This window comes from Monodon monoceros, unplaced genomic scaffold, assembly GCF_005190385.1.
Source record: "Monodon monoceros isolate NGI ecotype Baffin Bay Population unplaced genomic scaffold, NGI_Narwhal_1 Super_Scaffold_15, whole genome shotgun sequence".
NCBI classification, from domain to species: domain Eukaryota; kingdom Metazoa; phylum Chordata; class Mammalia; order Artiodactyla; family Monodontidae; genus Monodon; species Monodon monoceros.
In genome coordinates, this window is record NW_021703771.1 from 583,939 (window position 1) to 601,600 (window position 17,662).

Consider the following 17,662-nt stretch of genomic DNA (forward strand, 5'->3'; position numbering starts at 1 on the left):
TAGCAGAAGACATCAGACTTCCAAAAAGGCAAGAAAATCCCCATGTGCCTGTGTAGGGCAAAAGAAAAAAGAAAAAACAGAGACAAAAGAGTAGAGATGGGACCTGCACCTCTGGGAGGGAGCTGTGAAGGAGGAAAAGTTTCCACATGCTAGGAAGCCCCTTCACTGGCAGAGATGGGGAGGTAGGCAGGGGGAAGCTTCGGAGCCACAGAGGAAAGCACAGCAACAGGGGTGCAGAGGGCAAAGTGGGGAGATTCCCGCACAGAGGATCAGTGCCGACCAGCACTCACCAGCCTGAGAGGCTTGTCTGCTCAACCTCCAGGGCAGGTGGGGGCTGGGAGCTGAGGCTCAGAATTCAGAGATCAGATCCCAGGGAATGGACTGGGGTTGGCTCTGTGAAGACAGCCTGAAGGGGACTAGGGCACCACAGCTAGTCAGGAGGGAGTCTGGGAAAAAGACTGGACCTGCCAGAGAGGCAACAGACCACTGTTTAGGGATATACGAGGAGAGGGAATTCAGAGCATCACCTAAACGAGCTCCAGAGATGAGTGTGAGCTGAGGCTATCAGCATGGACACCAGAGATGGACATGAGACATTAAGGCTGCTGCTGCAGCCACCAAGAAACCTGTGTGCAAGCACAGGTCACTATCCACACCTCCCCTCCCAGGAGCCTGTACAGCCCATCACCGCCAGGGTCCCATGATCCAAGGACAACTTCCCCAGGAGAACACACTGTGTGCCTTAGGCTGTTGCAACGTCACGCCAGCCTCTGCCACCATAGGCTCGCCCCACATTCCAATTATGACTAGCAAACCCCTCCCTCCCCCCCAACCTCAGTGAGCAAGGGAGTCCTAATCAACTGCTGCTTTAACCCCCTCCTGCCTGGTGTGGGGAACAGATGCCTGAGGGCGACCTACATGCAAAGGTGGGGCCAAAAAATGCTGAACCTCAAGAGCTGTGTGAACAAAGAAGAGAAAGGAAAATTTCTCTGTGCAGCCTCAGAAGCAGCGGATTAAATGCCTGCAATCAACTTGACGTTCCCTGCATCTGTGGAATACCTGAATAGACAATGAATGTTCCCAAAATTGAGGCAGTGGACTTTGGGAGCAACCGCAGACTTGGGGTTTGCTTTCTGCATCTGATTTGTTTCTTGTCTTATGTTTATCTTAATTTAGTTTTCAGTGCTTGTTTTCATTGGTGGATTTGTTTATTGGTTTGGCTGCTCTCTTCCATTTATTTATTTTTTTCATTTTTCTCTTTTTGTGAGTGTTTGTGTGTATGTTTATTTGTGTGATTTTGTCTGTTTAGGTTGGCTTTTACCATTTGTCCTAGGGTTCTGTCTGTTCTTTCTCTTTTCTTTTTTTTCAGTTTTGTTTTGTTTTGTTGTTTTTTCCTTTTATGACTGTGTGTGTGTCTATGTTTCTTTGTGTGATTTTGTCTGTTTAGTTTTGCTTTTACCATCTGTTTGGGGTTCTATCTGTGCATTTTGTTTTCTTCCTTTTCTTCTGAGCTGTGTGGCTGGCAGGGTCTTGGTGCTCTGGCTGGATGTCGGGCCTGAGCCTCCAAGGTGGGAGAACCAAGTCCAGGACACTGGACAACCAGAGACCGCCTGGCCCCACATAATATTAATTGTTGAGCGCTCTCTCAGAGATCTCTATCTCAACACTAAGACCCAGCTCCACCCAACGGCCAGCAAGGCCATTGTGGGATGCCCCATGGCAAACAACTAGTAAGACAGGAACACAACCCCACCCATTAGCAGAGAGGCTGCCTAAAGTCATACTAAGTTCACAGACACCCCAAAAGCAACACTGGATGTGGCCCTGCACAGCAGAAGGACAAGATCCAGCCCCACCCACCAGAACACAGGCACCAGTCCTCCCCAACAGGAAGCCTACACAAACATTGAACCAACCTCACCCACTGGGAGCAGACACCAAAAATAACAGGAATTACAAGCGTGCAGCCTGAGAAAAGGAGACACCAAACACAGTAAGTTAACCAAAATGAGAAGACAGAGAAATATGCAGCAGAAGAAGGAGCAAGGTAAAAACCCACCAGACCAAACAAATGAAGAGGAAATAGGGAGTCTACCTGAAAGGAATTCAGAGTAATGATAGTAAAGATGATCTTGGAAACAGAATGGAGAAAATAGAAGAAATGTTTAACAAGGGCCTAGAAGAACTAAAGAGTAAACAAACAATGATGAACAACACAATAAATGAAATTAAATATACTCGAGGAGAAATCAGTAGCAGATTAACTGAGGCAGAAGAGTGGATAAATGACCTGGAAGATAGAAGAGTGGAAATAACTACCAGAGAGCAGAATAAAGAAAAAGAATGAAAAGAATTGAGGACAATTCTCATATCCAACACTAAATGCAGCAACATTCAAATTATAGGGATCTCAGAAAAAGAAGAGAAAAAGAAAGGGTCTGAGAAAATATTTGAAGAGATTATAGTCAAAAACTTCCGTAACAAGGGAAACAAAATAGTCAGTCAAGTCCAGGAAGCACAGAGAGTCCCATACAGGATAAAGCCAAGGAGAAACATGCCAAGACACATATTAATCAAACTATCAAAAATTAAATACAAAGAAAAAATATTAAAAGCAGCAAGGGAAAAGCAACAAATAACATACAAGGAAATCCCTATAAGGTTAACATCTGATCTTTCAGTAGAAACTCTGTGGTAGAAGGGAGTGGCAGGATATACTTAAAGTGATGAAAGGGAAAAACCTACACCAAGATTACTCTACCCAGCAAAGACCTCATTCACGTTCGAAGGAGAAATTAAAACCTTTACAGACAAGAAAAAGCTAAGAGAATTCAGCACCACCAAACCAGCACTACAACAAATGCTAAAGGAACTTCTCTAGGTGGGAAACACAAGAGAAGGAAAAGACCTACAAAAACAAATCCAAAGCAATTAAGAAAATGGTAATAGGAACATACATATCGATAATTACCTTAAATGTAAATGGATTAAATGCTCCACCAAAAGATATAGACTGGTTGAATGGATACAAAAACAAGACCCACATATATGCTCTCTACAAGAGACACACTTCAGACCTAGGGACACATAGAGACTCAAAGTGGGGGGATGGAAAAAGATATTCCATGCAAATTGAAATCAAAAGAAAGTTGGAGTAACACTTCTCGTATCTGACAAAATAGGTTATAAAATAAGGACTATTACAAGAGACAAAGAAGGACACTACATAATGATCAAGGGATCAATCCAAGAAGAAGATATAACAACTGTAAATATTTATGCACCCAACAGAGGACCACCTCAATATATAAGGCAAATGCTAACAGCAATAAAAGGGGAAATCAACAGTAACACAATCATCGTAGGGGACTTTAACACCCCAATTTCACCAATGGACGGATCATTGAAAATGAAAATAAGGAAACACAAGCTTTAAATGACACATTAGACATGGTGGAATTAATTAATATTTATAGGACATTCCATCCAAAAACAACAGACTACACTTTCCTCTCAAGTGCTCATGGAACACTCTCCAGGATAGATCATATCTTGGATCACAAATCAAGCCCTTGGTAGACTTAAGAAAGATGAAATCATATCAAGTATCTTTTCCAACCACAACACTCTGAGAAGGGATATCAATTACAGGAAAAAACTGTAAAAAATACAAACACATGAAGGCTAAACCATATGTTACTAAATAACCAAGAGATTGCTGAAGAAATCCAAGAGGAAATCAAAAAATACCTAGAAACCAATGACAATGAAAACACGATGACCCAAAACCTATGGGATGCAGCAAAAGTAGTTCTAAGAGGGAAGTTTATAGCAATACCATCCTACCTCAAGAAACAAGAAAAATCTCAAATAAACAACTTAACCTTACACCTAAAGCAATTAGAGAAAGAACAAAACCCCAACAAAGTTAGTAGAAGGAAAGAAATCATAAAGATCAGATCAGAAATAAATGAAAAATAAATGAGGGAAACAATAGCAAAGATCAATAAAAGTAAAAGCAGGTTCTTTGAGAACATAAACAAAATTGGTAAACCATTAGCCAGACTCATCAAGAAAAAAGGGAGAAGACTCAAATCAACAGATTAGAAATGAAAATGGAGAAGCAACAACTGACACTGCAGAAATACAAAGGATCATGGGAGATTACTACATTCAACTATATGCCAAACAAAATGGACAACCTGGAAGAAATGGACCAATTCTTAGAAAAGCACAATGTTCAAAGACTGAACAAGGAAGAAATAGAAAATATGAACAGCCCAAGCACTGAAATTGAAACTGTGATTAAAAATCTTCCAACAAACAAAAGCCCAAGACTAGATGGCTTCACAGGTGAATTCTATCAAACATTTAGAGACAAGTTAACACCTATCCTTTGCAAACTCTTCCAGAATGTAATGGAGGGAGGAACACTTTCAAACTCATTCTATGAGGCCACCATAACCCTGATACAAAAACAAGACAAAGATGTCACAAAAAAAGAAACTACAGGCCAATATCACTGATGAATACAGATATAAAAATCCTCAACAGAACGCTAGCAAACAGAACCCAACAGTGCTGTTGGATCACACATTATTACCAAATGTGGTTTGTCCCAGGAATGCGAGGATTATTCATTATACTCAAATCAATCAATGTGATACACCATATTAAAAATAGATGGATAAAAACCATATGATAATCTTGATAGATATAGAAAAAGTTTTTGACAATATTCTACACCATTTTTGATAAAAACTCTTCAAAAAGTGGGCATAGAGGAACCTACCTCAACATAATAAAGGCAATGTGACAAACCCACAGCCAACATCATTCTCAATGGTGAAAAACTGAAACCATTTCCTGTAATATCAGGAAGAAGAGAAGGTTGCCCACTCTCACCACTATTATTCAACATGGTTTTGGAAGTTTTAGTCACAGTAGTCAGAGAAGAAAAAGAAATAAAAGGAATCCAAATTGGAAAAAAAGAAGTAAATCTGTCACTGTTTGCAGATGACATGATACTATACATAGAGAATCCTAAAGATGCTACCAGAAAACTACTAGAGCTAATCAATAATTTGGTAAAGTAGCAGGACCAAAATTAATGCACAGAAATCTCTTGCATTGCTCTACACTAACCATGAAAAATCTGAAAGAGAAATTAAGGAAACAATCCCATTTACCATAGCAAGAAAAAGAACAAAATACCTAGGAATAAGCCTACCTAAGGAGACAAAAGACCTGTATGCAGAAAACTATAAGACACTGATTAAAGAAATTGAAGATGATACAAACAGATGGAGAGATATACCATGTTCTTGGATTGGAAGAATCAACATTGTGAAAATGACTATACTACCCAAAGCAATCCACAGATCAATGTGATCACTATCAAACTACCAGTGGCATTTTTCACAGAAGTAGAACAAAAATTTTCACAATTTGCATGGAAACACGAAAGACCCCGAATAGCCAAAGCAATCCTGAGAAAGAAAAATGGAGCTGCAGGAATCAGGCTCCTTGACTTCAGTCTATACTACAAAGCTACAGTAAACAAGACAGTATGGTACTGACACAAAAACAGAAATATAGATCAATGGAACAAGATAGAAATCCCAGAGATAAACTCACGTACATATGGTCACCTTATCTTTCATAAAAGTGGAAAGAATATACAATGGAGAAAAGACAGTCTCTTCAATAAGTGGTGCTGGGAAAACTGGACAGCTACACGTAGAAGATTGAAATTAGAACACTCCCTAACACAATACACAAAAATAAACTCAAAATGGATTAGAGACCCTAAATGTAATGCCAGATACTATAAAACTTAGAGGAAAATATAGGCAGAACACTCTATGACATAAATCACAGCAAGATCCTTTTTGACCCACCCTGTAGAGGAATGGAAATCAAAACAAAAATAAACAAATGGGACCTAATGAAACTTAGAAGCTTTTGCATAGCAAAGGAAACCATAAACAAGATGAAAAGACAACCCTCAGAATGGGAGAAAATATTTGCAAATGAAGCAACTGACAAAGGATTAATCTCCAAATTATACAAGCCGCTCATGCAGCTCAATGTCAATAAAACAAAAAAACTAATCCAAAAATGGGCAGAAGGCCTAAATAGATCTTTCTCCAAGGAAGATATACAGATTGCCAACAAACACATGAAAGGATTCTGAACATCACTAATCATTAGAGAAACACAAATCAAAACAGCAATGAGGGATCATCTCACACCAGTCAGAATGGCCATCATCAAAACATCTAGAAACAATGAATGCTGGAGAGGGTGTGTAGAAAAGGGAACGCTCTTACACTGTTGGTGGGGATGTAAATTGGTACAGCCACTATGGAGAACAGTATGGAGGTGCCTTAAAAAGCTAAAAATAGAACCACCATATGACGCAGCAATCCCACTACTGGGCATATACCCTGAGAAAACCATAATTCAAAAAAGGCATGTGCCACTATGTTCATTGCAGCACTATTTACCATAGCCAGGATATGGAAGTGTCCATCAACAGATGAATGGATAAAGAAGATGTGGCACATGTATACAATGGAATATTACTCAGCCATAAAGAGAAACGACATTGAGTTATTTGTAGTGAGGTGACTGGACCTAAAGTCTGTCATACAGAGTGAAGTAAGTCAGAAAGAGAAAAACAAATACCATATGCTAACACATATATATGGAATCTAAAAATAATGGTTCTGATGAACTTAGGGGCAGGACAGGAATAAAGATGCAGACTTAGAGAATGGACTTGTGGACACAGGGGGAGGGGTAAGGGTAAGCTTGGATGAAGTGAAAGAGTGGCATGGACATATATACACTACCAAATGTAAAATAGATAGCTAGTGGGAAGCAGCTGCATAGCACAGGGAGATCAGCTCAGTGCTTTGTGACCCGCTAGAGGGGTGGGATAGGGAGGGTGGGAGGGAGACACAAGAGGGAGGGGATATGGGGATATATGTATATGTATAGCCGATTCACTTTGTTATAAAGCAGAAACTAACACAGCATTGTAAAACAATTATACTCTAATAATATACAGCAGTGTTAATTATATTTATCCTGCTGTATATTACATCCCTACTATTTATTATCTTATAAGTGGAAGTCTCTACCTTTTGACTGCCTTCATCCAATTCCCCCTCCCTTCTCACCCCACCTCTGGTAACTAGAAATCTGATCTCTTTTTCAATGTTTCTTTGTTTTTGAAGTATAATTGACCTACAACACCATATTATATTCTGTTATGCAACATAGTGATTCGATGTTTGTATACATTTCAAAATGATCACCATAAGTTCAGTTGCGATCTGTCACCAAATAAATATATTACATAGTGATTGACTATATTTCTCACACTGTACATTTCCTACTCTTGACTATTTATTTTGCAACTGGAAGTTTGTTTCTCTTAATCTCCCTTGGTATTTCTTTCCTCCCCTGAGCCTCCTCCCCTGTGGTAACCACCTGTGTGTCCCCTGTATTTATAACTCTGTTTCCATTTTGTTATGTTTCTTTTTTGTTTTGCTTTTTAGATTCCACAATTAAGTGAAATCATACAGTATTTGTCTTTCTCTGTCTAACTTATCTCACTTAGCATGATACCCTTTAGGTCCAAGCATGTTTTCCCAAGTGGCAAGATTTCACTCTTTTGTTTTAATGGCTGAGTAATATGCCATTGTATGTATGTGTGTCTGTATATACACACACACACCTTCTTTATCCATTCATCTATAGATAAGCACTGAGGTTGCTTCCATATATTGTGTATTATAAATAATTCTGCAATGAACATAGGGGTGCACATATTTTTCTGGTAAGTGTTTTTGTTTTCTTTGGATAAATACTCAGTAGTGGAATTGCTGAATTATATAGTAGCTCTAGTTTTTATTTATTGAGGATCTCCATACTGTTTTCCATAGTGGCTGCACCAATTTACATTCTCACCAACAGTGTACAAGGGCTCCCTGTTCTCCACATCCTCACAAACACTTGTTATTTGTTGTCTTTTTGATAATAGTTCTTCTGCCAGGTGTTAGTTGATATCTCATTGTAGCTTTGATTTGCATTTCTCCAATAATTACTGATGTGCCTGTTGGCCATCTGTATGTCTCCTTTGGAAAAATGTCTATTCACATCCTCTGCCCATTTTAATTTAATTAATTAATTTTCAAAAGTAATTCATTTGTTTATTGATTATCTATTATATCTTAAATATAGCAGTGTGTACATGTCAATCCCAAACTCCCACTCCATGCCCCCTCACCACCCTTTCCCCCTGGTAACCATAAGTTCATTCTCTAAGTCTGTGAGCCTGTTTCTGTTTTGTAGATAAGTTCATTTTTTTTTTTAGATTCCACTATAACTGATATCATATGATATTTGTCTTTCTCTGTCTGACTTACTTCACTTAGTATGATAATCTCCAGGTCCATCCACGTTGCTGTAAATGGCATTATTTCATTCTTTCTTATGGCTGAGTAATATTCCATTGTATATATGTACCACATCTTCTTAATCCATTCATCTGTCAATGGACATTTAGGTTGCTTCCATGTCTTGGCTATTGTAAAAAGCACTACAATGACCATGGGGGTGCATGTATACTTTCAAACCAAATTTTTCTCCAGATATATGCCCAAGAGTGGGATAGCTAGATCATATGATAGCTCTATTTTTTGTTTTTTAAGGAACCTCCATACTGTTCTCCATAGTGGCTGTAACAATTTACACTCCCACCAACAGTGTAGGAGGGTTCCCTTTCTCCACACCCTCTCCAGAATTTATTGTTTGTAGATTTTTTGATGATGGCCATTCGGACTAGTGTGAGGTGATATCTCATTGTAGTTTTGATTTGCGGTTCTCTACTAATTAGTGATGTTGAACATCTTTTCATTTGCCTCTTGGCCATCTTCTTTGTATGTCTTCTTTGGAGAAATGTCTATTTAGGTCTTCTGTCAATTTTTTGATTGGGTTTTTTGTTTTGATGGTATTGAGCCTCATGGGCTGTTTGTAAATTTTGGAGATTAATCCTTTGTTGGTTGCATTATTTGCAAATATTTTCTCCCATTCTGTGGGTTGTCTTTTCATTTTGTTTATGGTTTCCTTTGCTGTGAAAAAGCTTTTGAGTTCAATTAGGTCCCATTTTTTAATTTTTGTTTTTATTTCTGTTACTCTGGGTGATAGACTGAAAAAGATATTGTTACGATTTATGTGAGAGAGTGCTCTGCCCATGTTTTCCTCTAAGTGTTTTATAGTATCTGATCTTACATTTAGGTCTTTAATCCATTTTGAGTTTATTTTTGTGTGTGGTGCTAAAGAGTATTCTAATTTTATTTTTTTACATGTATCTATCCAGTTTTCCCAGCACCATTTATTGAAGAGACTGTCTTTCCTCCATTGTCATAGATTAACTGACCATAGGTGTGTGGGTTTATCTCTGGGCTTTCTATCCTGTTACATTGATCTATATTTCTGTTTTTGTGCCAGTACCATGCTGTTATGATGACTGTATCTTTGTATCAGTAGTATAGTTAGGAAGTCAGGGAGCTTGATTCCTCCAGCTCCATTTTTCTTTCCCAAGATTGCTTTGGCTATTTGGGGTCTTTTGTGTCTCCATACGAATTTTAAGATGTTCTGTTCTAGTTCTGTGAAAAATGACATTGGTAATTTGATAGAGATTGCATTGAATCTGTAGATTGCCTTGGGTAGTATAGTCCTTTTCACAAAATTGATTCTTCCAATCCAAGAACATGGTATGTTTCTCCATCTGTTTATGTTATCTTTAATTTCTTTCATCAGTGTTTTATAGTTTTCTGAGTACAAATTTTTTGCCTCCTTAGGCAGGTTTATTCCTAGGTATTTTATTCTTTTTGATATGATGGTAAATTGGATTGTTTCCTTAATTTCTCTTTCTGATAATTTGTTTTTAGTGTATAGAAATGCAACAGATTTCTGGATATTAATTTTGTGTCCTGCAACTTTACTGAATTCGTTGATGAGTCCTAGTAGTTTTTTGGTGGTATCATTAAGATTTTCTATATATAGTATCATGTAATCTGAAAACAGTGTTTCCATTTTGAATTTATTTTTGGGCATGGTGTGAGAGAGTAATCCAGTTTAACTTTTCTGCATGTAGCTGTCCAGGTTTCCCAATACCATTTATTGAAGAGACTTATTTTTACCATTGTATATTCCTGTGTTTGTTGTCATAGATTAATTGCCTATATAAGTGTGGGTTCATTTCTGGGCTCTCTCTTCTGTTCCATTGATCTCTGTCTCTGTTTTTCTGCCAATTCCATAATGTTTTGATGTTTTATATAAATATATACACACACACACACACATATATATATATATATATATATATATATATACACACACTCAGGGAGTATGATACCTCCAACTCTGTTCTTTCTCAAGAGTGTTTTGACTATTTGATCTCTTTTTCATTACCATACAAAGTTTAGAATTATTTGTTTTAACTCTGTGAAAAATAAGTTCATTTGCATTATTTTTGTTAGATTCCACATATAAACAATATCATATGATATGTGTCTTTCTCTGGCTGGCTTAACATTTAAAGTAATTATTGATAGGTGTGTATATACTGACATTTTATTAATTGTTTTAGGGTTATTTCATGGCTCTTTTTTGTTCCTTTCTTCTTCTTTTACTCTCTTCCCTCGTGATTTAATGCCTATCTTTAGTGTTATGTTTGGATTCCTTTCTCTCTTTTTTTTTTTTTTGTGTGTATTTCTTATAGGTTTTTGATTTGTGGTTACCATGAGGTTAATATATAGCAATCCCCCTCTCTCTTGCTCTGTGTGTGTGTGTGTATGTGTGTGTGTATGTATATGATTATTTTAAGTTGCCGGTCTCTTAAATTCACATTTTAACAACCCAGCATTTTTACTCCTCTCCCCTAATGGTTACTGTTTTGGGCATCATATTTTACCTCTTTTTGTTTTGTGTATCCTTTAACTACTTATTGCAGATATGGATGATTTTACTACCTTTGTTTTTTAGCCCTCTTAGTAGCTTTGTATGTGGTTGACTTACTACATTCTCTGTATATTTGCCTTTAGCCATGAGCTTTTTCCTTTTATAATTTTCAAGTTTCCAGTTGTGGCCTTTTCTTTTTCACTTAGAAAATTTCCTTTAACATTTCTTGTAAAGCTGGGTTGATGGTGCTGACCTCTATTACCTTTTGCTTATCTGTAAACCTTTTGATTTCTCCATCAAATCTGAATAAAAGCCTTGCTGGACAGTGTATTCTCGGTTGTAGGTTCTTCCCTTTCTTCACTTTAAGTATACTGTGCCACTCTCTTCTGGTCTGCAGAGTTTCTCCCTTCTGGTTGCAGAGTTTCTGCTGGTAGCCTTATGGGAGTTCCCTTGTATGTAACTTGTTGCTTTTCCCTTGCTAATTTAATATTCTCTCTTTATCTCTAGTTTTTGTCCTTTTAATTACAATGTGTCTTGGTGTGGTCCTCTTAGGATTGATCTTATTTAGAACTCTCTATGTTTCCTGGACCTAGATGTCTGTTTACTTTCCCAAGTTAGGGAAGTTTTCAACTATTATGTCTTGAAATATGTTCTCTGCCCCCTTTTCTCTCTCTCTTCTCCTTCTGGGACCCCTATAATGTGAATATTATTATGCTTGGTGGTCTCTTAAACTGTCTTCATTTTTGCTTATTCTTTTTTCTGTTCAGCTTCAGTGATTTCCACTACTTTGTCTTCCAGCTCACTGATCCGTTCCTCTGTATCATCTAATCTACTGTTAATTCCTTTTAGTGTATTTTTCATTTTAGTTATGGTATTCTTTACCTCTGTTTGTTCTTCTTTGTATTTTCTGACTCTGTTAAAAACTTCTAACTTCTCAGTCTATTCATCCAATCTTCTCCCCACTTCTTCAAACATTTTTATGATCATTTCATTGAACTGTTTATTGGGTAGATTTCCTACCTCTACTTCACTTAGTTCTTCTTCTAGGGTTTTATCCTGTTCCTTCATTTCAAACTTATTCCTCTACTGCCTCATTTTGCCTACATTGCTGTTTTTATTTCTATATATCTGGTGGGTTGATTCCACCTCCCAACCTTGGAGAAGTGGCCTTTTGTAGGGAAGTCCTATGTGTCCAAGCAGCACTCTCCCTTGTGGTCACCAGAGCTGTATGCTTTAGAAGAACCCCTATTTGGGCTGTGTGGGTCCTTCTGTTGTGATGGGCTGGCTAGCCTCTGCTCTGGTTGGTTTCCAGGCCTTGCCTTGTGTGGACTTGCTGGCCACTGGTGAGTGGGGCCAGGTGATGAGGTGGCTGACTTCAGAACACCTAGGGTTCCTGGGGCTAATACCGGCCCACTGATGGGCAGAGCCGAGTTTCAGGGTGGATGGTTGTGGGGCTGGAGGTCCTGGATCTAGTGTCAGCCTGCTGATGGATGGTACCAGTTCCTCACATGGCTGGCTTCAGGATTTGGGGTATCCCAGAGCTGGTGTCGACCCATTGGTGAGTGGGGCTGGATCCCCAGGTGGTTGTCTGAGGGATCCAAGGTGTCTTGGAACTGGTGTTGGCCTGCTAGTAGGCAGTGTTTGGGCCTGGGGTGGCCCCTGGGGCTAGTGTTGTCCTGCTGGTGGGTGGAACCAAGTACTGGGGTTCTCTGGCTGTAGGGCCTGGGCGGTCCCGGTGTTGGTGTTGGCTTGCTGGTGGGCAAGGCTGAAGCCTAGGAAGTCCCAAGGTTAGTGCCAGCCCACAGACGGGTTGAGGCCAGTCCCAGGGTCTCTGGATGCAGGGGCGCTGGTTGTCCTGGAGTTGGTGTTGGCCTGCTAGTTGTGGAGGCTGAGTCCCAATGGCTGGCTACAGGGCCCCAGGGGTCCCCAGGGCTACCACCAGTGTGCCAGTGTGCAGGGCCAGATCCTGAGCCCTTTGGTGGACAAGGCCATGTCTGGGCACTGTGGGCTCTGGGGGTCCTAAGACAGCCAGCCTGGGGTGAGGCTCTGGCCTTGCCCACTAGCTGCTAGGCCTAAGGTATCCCAGGACTGGTTCTGACAGCCTCGTGAGCCAGGCAAGGTCATGACACTAATAAGCTAGAAGGAGGATTCCAAAGTGGCTTGTTAGCACCAGTGTCCATATGGTAGAACCACCTCCCAAAAAGCCTGTCTCTGGTGTCTGTGTCCCCAGGGTGAGCTCCAGTTAGTCACCTCCTGCCCCTCCAGAAGCCTGTCCAGGATCAGCAGGTGTGTCCGACCCAGGCTCCTTTCAAATTACTGCTTCTGCCCTGGGTCCTGGAGTGTGTGAGATTTTGTGTGTGCCTTTTAACGGTGGAGTCTATATTTCCCATATCCCTCTGGCTGTCCCGAAATTAAGCCTCACTGGCCTTCAGAGTGAAATATTCTGAGGCTCCACTTTTTGGTATAGGACCCCCTGGGGAGCCTGATGTGGGGCTCAGACCCCTTGCTCCTTGGGTAGAATCACAGCAATTGTAATTATTCCTCCATTTATGGGTTGCCCACTGGGGTGTGGATCTTGACTGTACTGTATTTCTTCCCCTCCAACCCATCTCGTGTTTTCTTCTTTATATCTTTAGTTGTAGGAGATCTTTCCTGTTAGTCTTCAGGCCATTCTCATCAGTAGTTGCTCTGTAACAGTTGTAATTTTGGTTTTCCCATGGCAGGAGGTGAGCTCAGGGTCTTCCTACTCCTCCATCTTGGATCTTTCCAAATGGATTCACAAATTCTAACAGACAAATGGATTTTTCCTTTCCCTTCTTTCCTGTCTTGAGTGAAATAAAAGATGTGAGAGGACCCATGGAGATAATGCTGTGAATTTCCAATCCAATGAACCTGACTTGGTGAATGGCTCCTGATTACTGGTGGGAGTTCCCTTCTGAAGGAACAATTCCTTTTGTGCACACACTTTGTGGGTATATTTGAATATTTTCTAGGGCCTGTTAGGCTTTTAGATTTCTGAAAGGAGGAAACTACCTTTTAATCAAATATTCTTGACATTGAACTAGAATGATGTTGACACTGAGACCAAGATAAACTTAACTAAGCTTTCTTTAGTTGACTATGGGTATATTCAGTTTTTGAAAAAAGCTAAATTAGGTATGAATGAAGAATTAGATAAATGTGAGTGATTTTAGGAAAATACCGGAATAAGTTTATGGAGCTAGAATCAAAGCTAAACGTGCTGCAAAGCAAAAAATATATCTAGTTTGACCCAAAAGAGTGGAAGTTTCACCAGAGCAATACACATATGGTATAGGATTCTGGACACTGGAACCATTTTTACCCCGTATTCAGAGACAGACTCTGCTTTAGTGACTGTTACACTAAAATTAAGATAACTGGAGATTTTGAATGAACTCTTAAGGAGCATACAATCTCTATCGTAAGGTCTGTACAGCTTCTAATCATAGTGGGAAACTTTAACTTTGCATTTTGTTGATATGACCATTAAACTATGTATATTCCAGAGCCTTGAAAGCATTGGAACCATACAAAGCCATGTCTGTGATGTTTCTTCATTAGTCATCGTCTACAATGGAGACCATATAGTGTCCAACACAGAGGATTAAATCGTTAAGATGTGGGCAGTGTTAACTGGCTACTGTTTGTGGCCACATCAAGCTGGTGCCCTGACTTGCAGCTGTGCTAGTGAACAGAAGGGCCAGAGTGATGCCGGCTACAGATGCACCACTGCACTCCCAGCACATGAAAACAGGGTAAGAGTGACGCTGACTACAAATGCACCGCTGCACTCAGATCACGTGAGAATAGGGTGAGAGTGACGCTGGTTACAAGTGCACCGCTGCACTCCGAGCACATGAAAATATGATAAAATGCATTTCCTGGACTTATATCTGGCTCGCAGTTTTCTATCTCTTGAACAAAAGGAGTTGAGAATAGAAAGAGTGGGAAGTCTGGAACTCTCTTGATGTGCTGTCAGAGATGACAACATGAAAACAAGGGATGGAAACACCAGTCGGTGGGTAAACTTGAATTTCCCTGAGATGGAACCCCACGTGCTCACTGGAAGCACAGAACAAACGGTGAGAATGTGGGCTTGGAGTTGATCGATTTTCAGTTTGTTCCTCCTCTAGATGCTCTTCTGTGAGACCAAGGTGCTCCCACTGAACTATGCTTAAATGAACACTCCCCTCCATGTAAGTTTAACAAGGAGGGGGGATTTGCTAGGATCTACATATTTTTGTCATTTGTAACCTTATTTGAGCCCTGGTCAATTTTTCACATATTTCTCCATCAGTAAAGTGAATTAGCTTAACTTCTTTTTGAACAATCTTAAGATCTCAATTTATTTGATAACTTAGATGACATTGAAGATACAGTCCAGGATGTTTAATTTCAAGAAAATGAAGATTTGATAGTTTGAGGTTGTCAGGTAGAAATCTTCATGGTTTCTCATCACATGATGAACATTTTTCTGTTGTAGAACACTGGCACACACTGCCAGTTGTGACTGGAGGTGGCCAGGACATGGGGCCCGGCGCTGTGCCACGTGAGGGAGTGGCTGCCCCCACTTGCCCTCTTCTTCTGCGGGGTCTGACCCCAGTTCTGAACAGGCGGAGCTGACAGTTTTGTGTGATGCTCCATCTTTGTTTTTCTGTAGATGACATACACCCCAATTTTTTTCCACACAAAAACATCAAGCTATATTTATGTGCTCTTATTTCAGTTACAGTTAATAACTAAGGGCTTGAAGTAAACAAGAAATTATTTGGCATGAAATATGAGGTAGCCTTTCAAAATTACCGCAGCACAGAAGGCCTGCCTGCAGGTGACGGGCAGAAAGATATGCACACAATGCACTCAGACACAGACATCAATTATCCAGGGAGTTATGTATGTTTTCTTGAAAGAGTCTGTCACAGCATCACACCTTTTAATACAGGATAATGTTGAGACCTAAACTTACATTTCAATGATGTGAACAGTAATCCATGTCCTCCCCTCCCCTTTATTTAGGTCCTAACTTTTCTGACACAATCTAGATCAATCTGTGACCACACAGTATTATGAATGAACCAGGAGAGCCTCTGTCTATGGAGAATCCTTCAGTGAGTGAAAGAATCAGTAAGCATGTGATTATTGCCTTCTCACACAGCACCTGCCATATGAGTGGGGTGTATGAAAGAAATTAAAGACTTAGTTTGTCCGAAAGGAATTTAAGATTAATCTTGATGAGGGATTATGCAATTGCTGCTATCCTAATGTTTTTGATTTATGAAAATGGTAACTTCATACGATTTGAAGTAGTGATTGTGAATGACAACACAGTATATGATTGGGTTCCAAATTACAGTATAGAAGCTACCTGTTCCATACAGGCTTTGTGTAGGTAGGATATGGGAAACCTGGCTTTGTCAGAGGACCATTACCTGGATGGGTTGTATCGAGGATGGGAAGACACCTGGGGCAGCTGCTCCAGGCAGGAGGGAGCAGGGAAGTTGGTGTGGATGGGACGATGGTTCTCAGATGGCATAAGTGGGCTGGGGATGGGCTGGGAGAGAGTGGAGCTAGGGAGGCAAGCCGGACTGCTGCAGAACTAGTTGTAGAGCATTGGCTGAAATGGAAGGGAACGGATGGGAAACACACAGAACGGAGCACTCCCTGACTGTTCTAGTTGGATGAAATGTCTACTTTCTGAGCTCCATCTTTTCTATCACTTACGTACTTCTTTACATTCAATGATGCCTATGTTCCAGACAAGTATTAGACACCATGATGGATACTTTGTGTACCAGACATAATTTCTGACCTCTGGTTTAGTATTGTTAATAAAATTTTAACAAATTTTAAGTTAACGATAAGTTCACAAAATTTTAAGTACGTTATGTTGTGCTTCCCTAAATTGTTTATAAGTTTTAGTGTAACAGAGGCAGAGATTTTTGTATTCATTCTTTCAAAACTGTAATGAGTGTCTACACTTGACAGCCTCTGTTGATAGAAAAAAGAAAAGCCACAGTCCTGGTTGAGAGAGATCCAGACAAACAGTTATAAAATACGGTAACTGTTCCCAGCAAGCTGCAGTGAGATGAATTCTTAAATTTCCTGGAAGTGTTAAAGACATAAAGATAATTTTCTGAGCTGAGGCTTAAAGGATAGAAGTGGTTTTGAGGCATGAAAGTGAAGTGTGCGTGGCTCAGGAAGATTGGGACAGCCTATGTGAAAGCACAAAGGTGGAGGATGCAGTGAAATGACACAATGACATGACCCAGTGACATGGCACTGTGACATGACACAGTGACATGACCCAGAATGTACACGTGTGCTGATATTACCGAGTGTAGGGCGGAATGAAGGACAAGAGGTTGTGCAAATGGGCAGGGGCTGGACACATGTCTGTGCATGTTATGCAAAGGATCTTAGGTGGTATGTTATGAGGAAGCATGTTGATTAGACAGCATACATTCAGACTTCTATGTGGAGAATAGAGAGGGAGAGGGCAGTACTGGGCAGGGAGCCTGGAGAGGAGATTATTGCTACTGCGACCGCCTGTGATAGATAAACTGGGAGCAAGGAAGGGAAGAAAGAAGAAGGAGAAAAGATGAAAAAGTCATTGGAAGGTAAAATGGACAGACCTTGGTGTTTTATAAAACATGGGGTATAAACT

General features: G+C 40.0%; 1 protein-coding gene across 1 annotated transcript in view; it reads right to left on the reverse strand.

Annotated features, from left to right (window-relative positions):
- EYS (eyes shut homolog) overlaps positions 1–17,662 on the reverse strand; it is a 1,642,163-nt gene that overhangs the window by 81,822 nt on the left and 1,542,679 nt on the right. The gene's annotated exons all lie outside the window — the stretch shown is intronic.